Here is an 18465-nt window from a genome sequence, read left to right on the forward strand (position 1 = left end):
ATTGTAAGTATCATACAAACTGTATAAAACTTGATAATATTATAACTTATAACCACTAAAAACAATGTTATATTAACTTTTAATCATCAAGTTTATTTCAATAATATAATATACATGTAACTAGTTTATAACCATTTTCATGTCATTAGCTTTAATTTGATAAAAATAAGTAACATATAGAAAAAAAATTAAGTGACAATTTGATTACAATCAGCTAATGAGTTCTGAAAAAGTGAATATTTGAGAATAGTAGCAGTATGAAGTGTTTTCATATACGCAACATTTTAAATTGATAAAATCGTTCATAGTACAAAAAAAAGTAGTAGCATATTGATAAGTGGCTTTAATTGTGAGGTAAATTATAGAGTTGTAACGAAAATGTTACATCTTCCTTACTTACGATGCAAAAAATTCCAGCACTCCGGTGATGTACACTTAGTGTACAAGTAAAAAATGTAATTTATAATAATAATATTCAAAGACAAGTGTAGTAAAAATATTTGACATTGCAATTATTATGTGTAAATCACAGAATTTGATGTGTGAATTTATACTACTGGTCTAATTGTAATTAAATATTTTGCAAAATGGATGTCATAAAAAAACATTTACAATTTTGATTCCTGTTATATTAGTCTCAAATTGAATATAAAATATAATAGTTAAAATACATTTGATAGATTTAATAATTTTAATCAACGTACCTTGACCTTTTTACCATTTTATTTAAATACATATATGTATATTTTGTTGTGTCCATGAAAATATTATACCTCTCGCATGAGAGCTGTTATCAGACGATTTAGAAATCGGGTGTGCGTAATCGGACTCTGACTTAATGGCTATTGATAATATTTAGAAAACTGTTATTTTAAGATTCGAAGATTAGTCTTTGTACATTTCGCTATCGTAGTATAGATTACTGAATCGAAGGATCAAATGTATTTTTAAACCGTTTTCTAAATAAAATGTTTTTTTATTCTTTATCTAGCGACCCTTTTAAAAGCCTGCTTAAATGTTTTTAGCAACCCTACATTGTTGACTCTTCTGTAAGAGAGATGAATCGTAATCTCGTGTAACACAGCAGCGCTTATATAGCAAGCACCTGAATAAGCTATCTCGATTGCCTTGGATTATGCAAGTGAACTACTCTGTAATCGTTTATTTGAACTCAGTACTAAAAAGAGGTTTCGAAATACGCAGCCGCTTAACGGAAAACTGCATTCTTTAATGAAACGTAAAATCGCAACCTTAACCATGACTGATTGCTGCTATAAACGTATGGATTTTATTGCCTCTTTTATTTTACAGAGGCGTCTAGAACCGTTACAGAGTTTGTACCCGGGTCAAAGTTATCAAACCGAAAAACATGACCTTTATCTGACAGATAAACAGCATACACCGGATTATAAGTTGCGATAACGCCTATCGGTCGATAATGCTTAAAAGAGGCATGTTTACCTCGATTGGAGCATAGTCAATATGAACGACCTCGACTAGATATTTTTTACCAATTAATTAAAGGCAACCTTTCACTAAATAATCAGCAATTGTATTGCTCAATAAACTGAAGAGTGGATCTTATCACTGATTGTAATTGATTGTCGATTTAAAGTACTGTTCAATCAACGCTCAACCCCTAGGTGATTAATATTTGCAATATATAATCAATCACCTTGGCGTTGATTTGCGCAGCTACATGATCATGAAGAACGATATGACTTTGACGCCCAATGATAACTTCTATCTTACTACTTTAAATTGAAAGGTTAAGATATACATATCAGTCGGTTAAGGACAATTTTTCAAGTTCGACATGTAATGTATCATAATGTCTAAAACGAGTGCAGGTCTTGATAACATACCAACAATATTTTTATGATTAATCTCAGATTGTTCTAAGAATGTATTACGGTGAATGAGAAAATATACACAAAAGAGTATAGGTGCAAATAAATATATATCACTGTATAATGTGATACGTAACTGTATCAGGGATATTACTAAATATATGTAATAATGTTGGTATATTTGATATTTTCATTTACACACATGTCGGTCACTTGTATATATACATTTGCAATAACTTATCAATGTCATTCTACGCGTTTGCTTTGAATGTATGGCTGACCACAAAAATAAGCAAGAAATAATCAAGAATGTTTTTTATAATATTGTATAATTTTTTATACTGTTTTATAGCTTAAATAAGAAAAAACACTACCATTTTTGAAAGTTGTTTTGTAACATTATTATTCAATATTTTTTTAGAACCAATTGAGTTATTTATTTATTTAAATTAAATTAAGGCTATCGTGACATAACAGGTTACACCAATGCGTCACGATGATCGAAAAACAATACATTTCAATACAAAAAAATTTAAATACACATATAATTCAATATTTTTTTCTAGAACTAGAAGTAAATTGCTTTTTTTTATTATTTAAATTAAGGCTATCGTGACCTAACAGGTTACCCCAATGCGTCACGATGATCGTAAAACAATACATAAATAATAATACACATAAAGTAGCAATAAAAAAATCTTAAGATATTAAGTTATGATTTATTTATTTATTTTGAATCAATTTTTTTTAGAAAAGTTTGATTAATTATTAATATTCTTCTCTATTTAAATAATATTATTAAAAATATATAAAAAATATTTCAATTATAGTTAATCATTGCAATAAAAAGTGTATCATAAAATAAACTTAAATTGCCGCAAAATTTCACATATATATATTGAATCTTACAAAAAATAAAAACTGATAACAAAAATTATAATTTTAACCCTTTGACCGCTGATGACACCTATAGATGTCATCAAGAAAATCGACAGAATGCACCTATGTTTATTTTTGTATAATTTTAAGTTAAGTTTCATTTATTTAAATAATATTTAAATATCTAATGGCATAAATAGGTACTCCCCCCACTCATTAGCAAAGTGCGAAATAACGTTCAAAAGGTTAAAGATTAAAATAGAAAAAAAGTACTAAAAAAACACAGGTTTTCGGTCTTTCAACAAATTAAAATCCGGTTTTAACCGTCCTCGAAAATTAAAATATTTCGTTAGTTTTAAATTTTTATTTTTGTAAAATATATTTGTAAATATTTATTTAAAATTATACATTTTTTTAAATTTCCTTGCTCATATATTCACAGGTAAAATAACCAGAAGGTAGTCGTCTTCACTAATGTTAATTTTTTATTTAAAAAAAGTGTAATATAATACTATTTTCATGCATTTTTCTGGTCAAGAAAAGAAGAAAATCGCGTCAAAAGCAATAAAATCGTGCCGTCGCAGTGGAAATGCTCGGTTACGTAGCGTTCATATTAAGACTTTTTACAGCAATATTATGGGTTATAATAAGTGAGAACCGAATGAAGCAAATCTAAACCGAATTTTGACCAATAGGAGAGCGCAAAAAACAATTATCACTTCTCAGAAGTCAAAAATTCACGTCAAAAGCAATAAAATCGCGTCACAGTGGAAACGCTCGGTTGCGTAGCGTTCATATTAAATCTTTTTACAACAATATTACGAGTTACAATAAGTGAAAACCGAATGAAGCAAATCTAAACCGTATTTTGACTAATAGGAGAGCGCAAAAAACAATTATCACTTCTCAGAAGTCAAAAATTCACGTCAAAAGCAATAAAATCGCGTCGCAGTGGGAACGCTCGTTACCGAGCGTTCCCACTGCGACGCGATTTTATTGCTTTTGACGTGAATTTTTGACTTCTGAGAAGTGATAATTGTTTTTGTGCCCAACTATTGACCAAAATTCGATTTGATTATACTTTGATCGGCTCTCGTATATCAGAATCTCATAGTAATATGGGTAAGGATAGCTATATATTTTTAAATAAAAATAGATTTACTACATGTACAAGTAAAACTTAAAATATTCGAATATTTTACTATTCGATCCTGAAAAGTTGGAAGCTTTAGTATTCGATGCAGCGCCGGCGCATTTAGTGGGGGCGTGCATAATATCTGCACAAAATTAAATTGATACATATATTTTGAATGCATATTTTATTTCTAAAAAAAATACTAGGCACATAAATGCGTACATATCGCAATAAACAATAATGGCATTAGTCCCTACAATCGCTGACAAGTGCATTTTGCACAGGAAGGTCCGAGATCCAAGGGTTAGACTAAAAGCATTTTCAAGTGCCATTCTGTGGTTTTACGAACACAACATTGGAATACGACGACACGTGCAGGGTTGCCAAATTTAATTATAATTCTAATAAATTCAACTCAAGCAAGCGTATAATATTCACTTCCATTTCAGACAATAACTTTACATAATTACCCGTTATTCCCGATTTCAGCAACCGTTTTTTAATCACACAAGAACTGTAAAACAGCTCCACGATTTTGTTAATGAACCTGTCATGAAATAGACTGTACGTGGATCAACCAATGAAAATATCTAGAATAATGCTGATTTATTAATGATTTGTTTCTTTGGAATCTATTGTTTTATAACCTTTGTTAATAAAAAATATGTGCGTCATACTGTATTGTTTTAATTGCGCGAAGTGACGATAGCTTTGTGATGAAAACGTTGAGTCAACAGTCGTTTTTCTTTCATTTTAACTATGAAAAGGGAGCAGTTGCGATAACGTAATGGCGCAATTTTACAATTAACATTCAAAGTCCAAAAATGAATCCGCCCTGATAGTACATTATAGCCGGTTAATTGCATAACGAGCCCAAACTGGTTCGAAGGGTCCCGAGAGCGTCGACGGGGGCCCACGCTCATCGAGACACGTATCGCCAATTATATCAATTGCCGAACACAAAAATTCCACATCGATTGTTTGTCGAGTCAGTTAGAGCACTTTATCGCACCGACGCATCGCAAGATGATGGATTCCGCGTCAGTCAAAGGTAATTGTCACTTAATTGTCGAAAGTTAGCCCTGCGGGTCAAGCGTTTTTGATTGTGTCGCCCTAGAGACAATTATACAATTGAACTTGTCCTTAATTTCCGATAAATGATCTTGTGCTAAATTTATACCAAACGCCTACGTTCCAAGTTCGAGGAATCAGTCGATGCGAAACCGGATCTGCAGCGTACGCCATTACGACTGTTAAAGCAAAAAAATAGCAGGAAAACCTGATTTATTCATAATTTAGACAAGACAATAACTATGCAAACCGATTATGAATCCTAATGCATATTGGAAAAAGCAATTGGCAGCTAGTTGAATGTTAATTGATATTTCAAATAACTGCTACTAATACCAATAGAGTATATATAACAAATAATACTCTTAAAGATGCTATTTGGAAATAAAAGTCGAGACGCATGCGGATGCGTACATTAGTACGCGCCTGGAACCAAGTGCAACTCATCTGCCATGGAAGTTGGGAGTCTTATCACACTAGTATCCTCCTAACTCCTGGCAAAATTCATGCATTTTTGTTCTAACTACACCACATGAACAATCAGTTACACTCAGTCTATAATATGTTGCATTATGTCATGTAACATCCATCTTTAAATTAAAATGGCTGTCGATCGCTTTATATTTTTAATCTACCCGCAGTCATGTTTATGGAGTTGCTTATCTAAATATGTTGCGCCATTCATATGCAAATTATCTAGTGACGGCAAACTGATGAAAGTAGCATAACATCCTTCGTCTGCGGTTTAAAGGATAGTAGGTTTAATAATGTCAAACATTTGTTGTTTCTACCTTATTTCAATCTATGGAAAATACCAGAAACCTTGATTTTATATTCGGTATGGACCGGTTTTTTAAACACTGTCGTCATAAAATTTTGCATACAGATTAAACATATTTTTTATATTTATTTTGCTAAATAAATGTGTACTTATATTCACAGTGCAGTAAGATATATAATGAAATTGGAATTTGTACTATTTATTTATTATAAATCTGACCATCACGATAGTTTTTATCTTCAACATTTCATACACATTTTTGTATTATACTATACATAGATAAATTACATATGGATACACACACACCTATTTATATATAGACAAATTTATACACCAAATAGCATATTTAAAAAATATATGCATATATAAAATATGTGTACCGTTTTACAATAAAAAATATTCTAGCTCTTCGCAGCTATCGCCGAAGACACCCTTCAATGGGTGCGTTCTCGAGCGCTGATATCTGGCTGCGATGGACAGAATATGGGACGCAATCGCGTTCTGCAACTCTCAGCTGAAAATTGCTAAGCATCACTACTCCTAAGTAACTTTATACACGCTACGCAGATAATACATTGAAATGTATTTCAACGCTCCCAGCAAAAAGGCATAAGTATACAAATATAAATACGGGTACTATCCTCTGAGCCTTCTACAACAAGAACTGCTTCGCATTGATGAGCTTCTAAACAATTATACATTTGCCAACTCGCCTTGTATGGGTGTATAAATGTTACAGTGAATCAGCATTTTTCAATAGTGAAACTCAAATACATGTTTACCAGTAGATATACTATATTACTACTAGCGAAAATATAATTTAATTGATATGCGCTAGTGAAATTATATGCTGCTCAAAAACGTCAATGAAACTTAATTTGACAGTTGCGAAACGTACATTTGCTGTTCAAACCCTAACCTAACCTAATTAAATTTATAATTTTAGAACTTTCAAGTCCAAAATACAAATTAAGCCATCTCTCAAAGGAAAATAAGCAGAAGAAGTAGAGACAGTTGTAGCATCTCGCATGTTGCACCATAGTTGGTCGGCACTTAGATATTAATTTTAATGTTAATACTAATGTTAATTTTTTTATTTAAAAAAGTAATATAATACTATTAATTCAATAGAATCGCGTCAGAAGCAATACAATCGTGCCGTCGCAGTGGAAACGCTCGGTTACGTAGCGTTCATATTAAGACTTTTTACAACAATATTAAGAGTTACAATAAGTGAGAACCGAATGAAGCGTATCTAAACTGAATTTTGACCAATAGGAGAGCGCAAAAAACAATTATCACTTCTCAGAAGTCAAAAATTCACGTCAAAAGCAATAAAATAGCGTCGCAGTGGGAACGCTCGTTACCGAGCGTTCCCACTGCGACGCGATTTTATTGCTTTTGACGTGAATTTTTGACTTCTGAGAAGTGATAATTGTTTTTGTGCCTACCTATTGACCAAAATTCGATTTGATTATACTTTGATCGGCTCTCGTATATCAGAATCTCATCGTAATATGGGTAAGGGAAGCGACTCCTAACTTCCCCCCCCCCCCCTCATATAAATACAAATTCTGACTTTCCTAAAAAATCTGTTACTTAATGCATGACTTCAATATTGACCCCCCCCCCTCACCCTCACATATTATATGCACTTGCTCGACTCGAACAAACAATGGTGTGACTGATTCTAAGAAACTGGCCAAATTTTTTTGCATTTTATGACCGACCGGGCGGGCCATAAAATCAGCATTTGTTTATTGTTTTCATATATTCGTGGATATATATTTTCGGCACATTCAGTTTAAGAATCACACTACAAGAACGGTACATTCATTGCGAAAATGCCGCCCCCAAGCAAGTACCGCCCAGGACGGTCCAAGCCCCGCTGGATACGCCAATGTATAGAGGTAATGTGTCGCTTTATTTTCGTTTAAACTCAACTCGACAGTTGCGAAGTTTTCTGTTGAAACCTAAACTTAAATTAACCAAACCCAACTTGACTTAATAAAAGTTTTAAAAACTATAGTTATACAGAATTCAACTAATTTTATATTGTTTTTCATTTTTTTAAAAACAGCATATAATTTTACTAGCACGTGTCAGTGAAATTATATTTACCTGTGAAAATGTATTCCGATATGATTTTACTAAAATGTAAGTGAAAATATATTTTCACTGCTAATACACATTCTCTGTAACATAAACAAAAATCTAAATCCCTGCTCGATCGTCACTCCCAAGTCATCGGCAGTAAAATCACTTCCGCCTAAACTGCTATGCTAAAAGTTATTGCAAATTGTCAATCGATACATCTCCGCAGCGATTGTATAGTCCATCCAAGATGTTAACGCTCATCATCATTGTGTTGGAAATAAGGGTGCGTGTACTCATGTATGCATACATACACAGTTTTCCGCGAATTTGTTTACACCGATAGGAGAACGTTACCAATAATAAATTAGGGCTGTTTTAATGGTAGGGTGACCATACGTTGAAAATTGAAATAAAAATTATAATGTGTTATAAATTATTGTCATGTTGTGGTATTTTGTAATCAATAAAACAATTCCTGATATTTATATTGATATTTTAAAACATATTATATTGAAGAGATATTCAACTTGGAGAGTGATTCCAAAACTGCTCTCATGTTTTTGAGTTAAATATGTATATAAATAAACACAAATAAGTAAGAAAGTAATATTTTACACTTTCCTCAACGAATTAAATTAAAAAAGTAAAAATTAATTGCATTTGTAATTTCACATGGTCATCCTATTGTATTTCTCACCAAAACTATATCGATGAGCGTTCACATCTTGGACGGACTGTACGTCTGTTTGTAAAGACAGCGAATCCGCATTTGTGCGAATACTCTGAAACACTCACATTTCCTCTGCATATTATAAATACTCTCATATGATGAACATGCAATCATTTTTGTTGATAAACTGTAATTTTAATAAAGAGTGAGTATATAAAAATTTTCAATGATAAAACGAGTATCAACGCATAGCACAAAAAATATTCATCAACTAAAATCTCATTTTTTAAATCCTTGAATTAAGAGTTTTATAGATATTTTTCATAAGAACTGCCGCACAGAAAGAAATATTTACACGTCCAACAAATAAATTAAATAAAAATAGACACTAGGTGTATTTTCCCACACAGTTAGGTAATAAACTGCCACTTTATTAATCGAGTTAATTTTAGCATTGTTGAATAAACGGATGCTTTACTTAAAGAAAATGCCTAATTGATTGCACAGTGCGAAACATTTATTTATTGAAATAGTCTAAACATGTGGTATAGACTGTTTTATTGTCGCAGCCAACAGTCGACAAATATTTAATCATCGAAGATTGTACATTTTTAAACAGAACGTCCATTCAGTAGATAGAGAAATATTTTTTTAAGAACCATACATCTTATTCGACTCATTAACCAAAATTTTACGACTGGTCTTTTTGCACTGCACGATCAGGTATATTTAGACAACGTTAGGAATTTTGAGCTATGCGCTACTAGCTTCTATTTCAAACACTGGCTTCCAGCCTTCGAAGTTCAAAGTCAGCTGAGAGAAGCCGCTTGCCAACTTTTATGGAAAATCATCTCTTTTGTGTGAAGTTACGTAAAACGGTCACTACGGTCGTTGTTTTATTTTAAAGATCTCTTCTCACGGTTCGCCGCTGAAGAATGAGCCGAAAATTGACACGACGACGACTTTGGGCAAAAGAGATTCGGGCACTTTTCTGGCGATGAATTCATCCTTGACTTTGTACGCAACAATACCAAGCGAAAGATCGAAGAAGATAAGGCTGCTATGCGTAAAGCAAACAAGCCGAAAAACTAGCGCACTCGTTTTAGTGACCTTGTTTCGATTTCCATAAATTTAGATTATATTTTCAGCTGCGACGCTAGCTTAAAAAACCGCAAAGAAAAAACCACACAGACAAGACTGATTTCTGGTGCGTTATGCGTACGCTGACAAATTGGTGTAACGGCTCTTTCCATCGACAGTTGGTCGATCGTGATGACCAGAAATAAAACTGAAAAAATCCGCGAATAGGCATTTACCAAATAGTATTTATCAATTTCTATTGTGTCTGGGAGATCAGAATTAGTGATTATTATATAATTAAAATTCTTACATGTGGATGATTAAATATAAAATCGAGCTAGGACATGCATTAATTGTAAAATGGAATAATAGTTTATAATAAATAAAATGGACATCGCCGTTTTACAGACTGATGTTACTTAATAGTTGTTGATTGTGTTTACATGGTTGTTACAAAACCGTTATTTAATTAAATATTTAAGCAGAAATTTACTATAAAAATTATATTGATCTTACGAATAATTAATGAATGTCATATGTTGATAGCGTATAATTAAAATTATTATCAACTTTATAAACATAAATTTTCTTTAAATAAAATAAAAATTAAAAATACCCAAAAATGACGCTGCTTGGCCTAAATAAATAATAGTGTATCTCTCAATGTTATAAAAATTCCCAAAAAATTGGACATCTCTGGTTTACGCAAAGCAAATTTTATTAAATATCGCATGTAAACATCCAACATTCACTTATATACAGCGTAAAATTCTCGGAACATAACAGGAAAAATAATTAAAATTAATGGCATTTCAACAGAGTTGTGGTTATGCAGTCAAAAATATACTTGTTCTTTTTTGCATCGACGAGGAAAATATATAAATTATGCAATATAACATTAGTTCAAAATTAAAAAAAAATCTTTCTCAATTTGAAATAGTTTAGATAAGACTGAATTTATTGGTTTCAGTAGTCTATTTAGTATCAACATCGTTCAACGCATGATCATAACGTGAGCTTAAATTTCTGACCTGTGATTGGTCAATCGCCCTGAGGTGCGGTACCGTTATGTCTTATGTGTAAGTACACGAGGCGGCATTGGTTATTCCGTAACGAGTGGGCATAACAGTATTTGTAATGTATCATACTAACACATATATAAATAAATAAATTTAATATGTATATGAAAATTCGATTAAGTGTACAATGATTAGACAAAATATGCTCTAACTATGAGTTTTAGTTAAAGCTTACAATGCTGAATAACGTATGCTTTAACTAGTGAGTGTGTGAATTATAAAAAAATAAGCGATTTCTCAAAAATGTCATTCATTTTATGAAATAACTATTTACTCAAGTATTAGATGTATTTTTATATCTATTTTGGTTTATGAATTAGAAGTGGATTTTATAATCGATGGTATCTTACAATTGCTGAAGATATTCCACAGTGATTCAGACACTGGATTTGAGACATCGATGGTGATTTTACAGAACAGATTTTTTAGTAACTGATTGTATGACTTTGTTAAAATAAAATATTTTTTATTGGTAAATAAGAATATGGTAGAAACCATAAAATCAGGTTGCAGAGCACGTTGGTCACAATAGTGAACACCCCATGAATAACTAATTCATAATAAGGAGGATTATATAAATTAGCAATAAGATTTACTTTACATAAATGGTTTAAATTACCTAAAAATAAATAAATATTTTATCTAATATATTATTGTAATAAAATTTTCTTGTATTAAATAAATGTTATATTCAATAAAAAATAACTTGTTATATCTAACTAATTACTTCGCATTATGGCCAACGACATCTGGTGTCACCAAGCGGTCACCCATCCAAGTACTGACCAGGCCCAACGCTGTTTAACTTCGGTCGTTGGCAACACCAGCTAATTTATTTGAATGCACATATTATACGTTTTAGATCGCACTACAAATAAAATGTTGCGCAATCTAATATTTTTTATTGAACATGGATATATTTATTTAATGCTTATTTTTTCTATGAAAAATTAAAATATTATTTTATTTTTAGGTATATTTTTATTAAAAAATATATTTTATATTCACTGAAAATATTTAAATAAATTCTATTCTAGTTTTTTCTATAAAATAATTAAGAAAATGTTTTTTTATTATTTTAATACACGTAGTTAAAAAGATATTAATTTTTTTCATATTTTATAACTTTAGGATTGTCATATTAAACTTTCTTTATTTGTTTTTAAAATGGCAACTCTAAAATACGTTACGTAAGCATTTTGAATACTTTGACAAACACCGAACAGTGAGAGCATGCAATAACTAGTTACATTGTTCATAAATTCTTTTGTTTGTTCTGTAACTGAAGTGATTTGAATAGGAACGTACGTACAAAGTATGAATTTCGATGTATACACTATCGAAATTCATACTTTGTAACATATACACAAATATAAGCATATTTGTATGTAAATGTGGCGCGAAAGTTATACAAAAGTTTAAAAAGTCGTACTTTCTGTATCTTTTTCTGTAATATGATAGCTGCGAAACGTACATTTGCTGATCAAACCCAAATCTGACCTAAGCGAATATAATAACGGTTAATTTGTTTAGGTTAGATTTGGGTTTGAATCGCACGGGAAACGCAGTGGAATCACATTTGGCGGTTTTTGAGAATGGCGCCGCTAAAATTAACAAGTACAAAAAAATAACATTTGGAAGATCAATCATGGAAAGTTACAGCATTATTTAGCAATTTAAAATCATGGTTTTATTTTACTTTACCTATCAGAAAGGGGTATAAAAATACCACATTTTTACGGTTTATTGTGATAACAATATTTACATAAATTAACGGGGTCGTTGTATGTCCCCCGCCTTGACTTTTTAAAGATGGAAACATCATCGTTCAATAATCTTGGAACAACTAGATTATCTTCGTGATTTATAGCTTGATGGCTCGTTTATATTATATACTGCATCTGTTAAAAAGTGAAAGATCGTGTTTTGTCTAATATAGAACATATATTCAACGAGTTCATAAAAGTATTCTAGGATAATCATCGACTATCAATTAAAAATATGGAAGGATTTATCTAAAGTTCATTCTTCACATTATAAGTAATAAGGCTAATTTCCACCTGAATAACTACAGAATATGTGTTACCGAAAAGTCCTTCGGCATAATTACTTTTTTTAGTGAAAATTTGACCTTTCCGTTTAACGGATTTAACGCACCTGATTATTTACTTTGAGAGATATATAATATAATACATACAAAGTTAAATTTTGAAAAAAATTTAATACGATTGTGGTCAGAATTTATATTACACGGTAATATATTTCTAAAATAAATAATTTATATTAAAAATGTTATAATATTTTTTTAATTGACATAATTGTTCTATATTTTGGATTCTGAATAACCATTTGATATTTATTCTGACACTAAATAATAAAATTGTGACCGAAATTTGATTTTTATTCCAACTCAAAGTTGTTTTAAATTCTGACCATTTATTATTAAATCAAGAGACATTAAATCGTATCTCGTATATAAACGATAAGGGGGTAACTCGCTCGTAAATATTCATAGTTGTTATTTGATCTTTAGACCGCTTTTAAAAGTAAATAAAAACAAATGGTCATAAAAAATCGCCCTTTGGCCACATACATACATAGGTAAAAATTTCCACATGACAGAAAAAGTCAAGATGGCGGATTAGTAAATTTGAAAATAAAATTAGCATAACCGAAGGCGTTCATGCAAAACGGAAGCCCAGCGTCGAAAAGTGACATTTGACCCTAGCATGGAAATCATTTACACATAATCGACGCGAGTATTTGCATAACTGTTTTGAATAGGAGCGTACGTTAACGTTACGAAACCGAAACCGAAACCGAAACCCGCGACCTTGTAAAGTCGCGCGTAACCTTGGGATTGCGCACGCGCCCTTCGTAAAACTCACCCCCGTAAAAGTAAACGGCCGCACGTCGCGCGCCTGCCAAACTACACGACGACCGACCACGTGGGAAGCTTCCGCCGAAACTATTTATAATTATAGCACATTCAATATACAACAATAATTCATTTATACGATAGACAACCGAACTACCGAGCTTTTAGCGAGGGATGCTCGTTTGAAGCGCGCTTTTGGCCAAATTCACACTCATTTATTTGTTAATTGTCGTTCTTATTTAATGAAAAGACAACGAATGTTTCAAGGCGGAATAGCTAAGGATATATAAATAAAAGTAGACCTTTGACGATCGAGAGCCGCTCCGCACGCAACCGGCGCACTGCGCTGCGCTTACTCGGCGACTGACCGTAGTCGCTCGTTACCGATTCGATCTAACGAGTTTCCTTCCGATCCGCGAACGAAACTTACCCAACTCGAATACGTGACTCGAGTCATTATCTCTTCGTTCTTATTGTACAAACATTTAATATGTAACAGTTAGCGCCGAAAACATTCCTGCTGAAAATCGCCTACTGTCGACGGATTGTCGACACGCCCCTCAGCAACTTCAAAAGTGCATAAATGAAATCTTAAAACTCCCTTTAATCCTCAATTACAAGTCATTTTCGAGGACGATACGAACTAACGCGCTGTATGCTAAATTATTGAAGTGACACGCGCTCCGCATAATAAAACCGTGCATTTGTAACACGTAATTGGCTATATAATCGGATGTCGATCGACCATCCTTACAGCGACTCATTTTGTAAATACAACGAATCTGCATTTGTTCAAATACTCTGAAACAATGTGTTAATAATAAGATAAGACAGAACAACTGATATAAATTGAGCGACGAACTCACATACTAACTCGTGAAAAAACTAGCAAGACTTACTTACTTAAATTCAGAATATAAAGGACTTTGTACTTTATTGCCTTCGAAAAGCATGAAAAGTAAGTGGCCGTAGAAAAACGCGGACAAAAATCATGTTGCTGGTCCACTAAAGTGTGCCGACAATGATTAAGAATTATATCGAATAATTTAACAGGTTGTAAAGAAACGGAGACTAATATAAAGTTATATCACCCATTTTTTTAAATCGGGATGAAATTCGTAACGATGTCAAATGAATATGTTACCTTTACTTTTTTTTAAAAAGTAGCAATTTTTGAAAAAAATATGCAGTTTTTTTCATAAAAACATTAAACCCAGTTTTATTATAAACGTCAGCGTGTACCGTCATTTGTATACCTGAACAATAGATGATCTTGTCGATGTCGAATCAATTACAATGACCATTGTTTTACTAAAGTGAAGCAACTTTTTAATAATCGTATATATTTATTTGTATAGTACATATAGCAGTTTTTATGCATTACGATTGCGTGAGATAAACGCATATAAGGAAAAGATAACTTATTTAGCATACTGTTTTTAGTTTATAACATAGCAGTTTAGTAAATAATACACTTGAAAGGATTTCTGTAACAATCTTCAAGAATAAGGGCTAGAAAGTCCAGATAAATATATTAAATGTAAATAGACAATGAAGAACAAATAATATTTCACACATTCACACTTTCTTAAAAACATGAATTTATAATTTTTTTTTCATATAAATATGTTTTTGTATTTCTTAAAAAGGAATTCTTATTAAATATGCACTTGAGAAGTTACACGATATGAAACGTAGAAGTAATACGTTTTAAAGTATCAACACCTAATATCATTGCAAATGTTCCACATTGCACTCTGATATAATATAAATATTATTAGCATTAACAATGTAGGTAAAAACAGTACTCATATGAAAATTGCTTACATTTTAAATACACTCACTTAATTTTGCTTCCTGATTACTAAATAACGAAAATTATTTTGGAAATATATGTAAATTAACTCACTCCCAGATGTATGCTAACAATTTAACAAATGTTTACAAATTAACTCACTACTCAAAGGGTTAATAATGATTACAGTCAGTTATATTATTAACATCGGTCATTTGTTTATTTTGGCTTTATGGTTTTCGACCATTTGGAGTAGATCTGAAATATAAAAGTCATTTATATATTAACTACTTTCATATAGTTTAAGCTAATAACCTGAAATATTGCATACGTTAATAGTTTTCTCTAAATGATGTGTTCGGAATTGATTGGACAAAAAACGATTAATATTTTGTCACTTTTGATATTTTATTTCGTACGTGTACAATTATGAAATATTACTTTGTATACGTTGTTTTGCTAACTGAATAAAAATAATTAATGTAGGTACATAAAATAATAAATAATGAAACGAGTCAGTTGTTTTATAAATGAATAAATAGATTATTTTAACAATATTTTTCTTGAATACATATTAGATCTAACCTTACTTAACCAAACCTAACCAAAAAATAACAATTGTTTTATAATAGTAATATATAATAAAAATAATCAGTTTTTATAAGTAAATACATTATTCTACTTATTTTATTTAACGTAAATGTATACACTTAGAATTGTGTAGTACAAACATGATTATATGTATAATGTTTTTTACTTGATTTGAAAGTACCATATTTGTTATGGCGTGTAAAAACACTATATATAATAACAATCTATAGAACAAACCACATCTAATCGCAAAAAAAGCTTTTGAAAAGGATGTTATGTCCAAACGAAGGGTTTATGAAGAGCGCAAACTTTTTTAAGAAGACCAATAAGACGTCGAAAGTGATAAGAGAAATGGGTGGCCTAGCACATCGATTATTAATAAAAATGTGAAATTTTTTAGGACATCGTGTTCTTGATTGTTGAAGAAGTTGGTATCTGGAACGGTTCGTGTGAAACAATTTTTACTGATATATTAGGCATGAAACGAGTAGCAGATAAATTTGTTTCAACAGAAACCACATTGCAAAGAAAGTGCTTAGCAATTGTAGAATGTCGCTGACGACACAGAAATTTCATCTTCATTCACAGGGTGAACGAAGATGACATCGGAGCAGATCTCAATCGTCTCAATGTAGCAAAATGACGAACCAATTGAAAAAAAGCGCGCTAAGTCTGATCGAATGACAATGTTCTCATTACTATTTTATTTGATTATATCGATATACCAATTCTCACCATTAAATGATACGATGTGTTTTGAGTTTTTGACTTGGAAGTCACGCGTTTATTTTTATTAGAATGTAATATAAATTAGTATTAAATTTGAAATAATTATGAATCTCGTACAATTTATTTATTACTTTTAGATACACGATCTGCTCTCACAGTATCTAGTTGTTCAAGAAAATCGGGTTGAACTCTGACTAGAGCTGTTCCGTAAGTCTTTGCATTTTTAAATGTGCGGGTGAAATATGTTAAAAATTGAATTACGCGTAATACTTTTATTAAATTATGTATTCTCTATCTTTTTATAGAATTATTCTCCAAATGTTATTCATTTATTTATATCTGGTTCGAAACGTAATGTATTTTTGGAAGCAATAAAGTCTTTAATGTCATTTTTTATATCCGTTTTTGTAAAATATTTTTTTCTACCTAAAACCTGTTTCAGAGGTCTAAATAGATGATAGTCGTTTGGAGTAATGTTTGAAGAATACGGTGGATGGGAAAGGAGTTTTGTCCAATGATTTTTTCTATTGTCTTCTTGAATACACGAGGGAGAGCGCTGTCTTTGTGTAAAATTACTCTTTTTTAATTTATAAGGAACGGTTTTATGGTCTGAATCGCTTTTAATCGAATTAGTTCAGCACACTATATGTCTATCGTGATTTGTCTGTTTATAATTTGGTGAAATATTGCATAATGAATTATATCATATCCCACCAAATGCATTAAATTATCTTATTGGGGTGTAATCCTGTTCTCGGAGTTGAAATTGGGGGTTAATTGGCATCCAACCACTGCTTTTTAAGTCGCGTGTAAAGTAAAGGATCCAATTTTCATCTTCAGTAACAATTCGACTCAAAAATAAATCTTTCTGTTCTAGAATCATTAATTTTTGCTATATTGAAATTCGCTGTGCGAGGTTTTCTTCAGACAATTTGTGAGATACCCATATTCTACAAATTAACATCTTTCCTAACTTTTTAAATGTCTGTGAACTGCTGTAGGCGACACTTTAAGCTTTTGTACTAGTGTCTGTATCGTTAATCTCGAACCTGCTTTAACGGCAGCCCTAATATCCTCAGTAACAACATGACTATGTGGATATTCAATGTCAAAATTTCCGGAATGAACTTTTAGAACCATATTTTACACTTTCCAAATTTAATTGCATCCCTGTCAATTGCATTTCGGAATGTGAAATTTTTGAGGCATAATTAAAATATAATTCGCAAATAAAAATCATAGTTTCAATTTTCACATTTAAATACGACGTAATTGATCAGTTTGCTACAGCAAAATTAAAGAAAAATTCACACTATACTACTCATTTTTTGGTAAAAACGACACCGTTATGATGCCGTAGACACCGTATTCAACCCCTGCGTCTGTTTCGGGTTACCATCGATAAAGAATACACTGAAAGGACAATGTTTTGCATTAATATGCAAAACTTCAGAGTGAGGTAAAGACTACCAAATAGTATGTTTTTCCAAACGTTTCTTTCAATCTAATTTTAAGAAACGCTGATATAAGTGTAGAATATTTGGCGAGTTCTACTTTTAAGGGGGAAAATATTTGTATTGAAGATTAGATAAGAACATTTGTGTAAATTTTTTTTTTTATATATCAGTAATAAAATGTTGGTCACCCTACATTCCTAATACAATGTAAAATTAATAAATGTACAACACAAAGCTGTAGAAATTAATAAATAAATATATCAATCAAGTCATGTCCAAATTAAAAAAAAATTGGCCATATTTGCATCGCCGCCATTTTACGCTACGCCGCGATCGTACTACGAATCAGGGGTCAAAGCTCTGGACGGCGCAT

General features: G+C 31.4%; 1 protein-coding gene across 2 annotated transcripts in view; it reads right to left on the reverse strand.

Annotated features, from left to right (window-relative positions):
* LOC148232590 (protein I'm not dead yet-like) overlaps positions 1–13949 on the reverse strand; it is a 28497-nt gene extending 14548 nt beyond the window's left edge. For both annotated transcript variants that reach the window (XM_088193224.1, XM_088193223.1), the window contains exon 1: positions 13823–13949. The gene's annotated coding sequence lies outside the window, so the exon portion shown is untranslated. The remainder of the gene's footprint in view (positions 1–13822) is intronic.
* Between the last annotated feature and the right edge of the window lie 4516 nt (positions 13950–18465).

This window comes from Plectrocnemia conspersa, unplaced genomic scaffold (assembly GCF_051122295.1).
Source record: "Plectrocnemia conspersa isolate PC_06_02 unplaced genomic scaffold, ASM5112229v1 ptg000009l, whole genome shotgun sequence".
NCBI classification, from domain to species: domain Eukaryota; kingdom Metazoa; phylum Arthropoda; class Insecta; order Trichoptera; family Polycentropodidae; genus Plectrocnemia; species Plectrocnemia conspersa.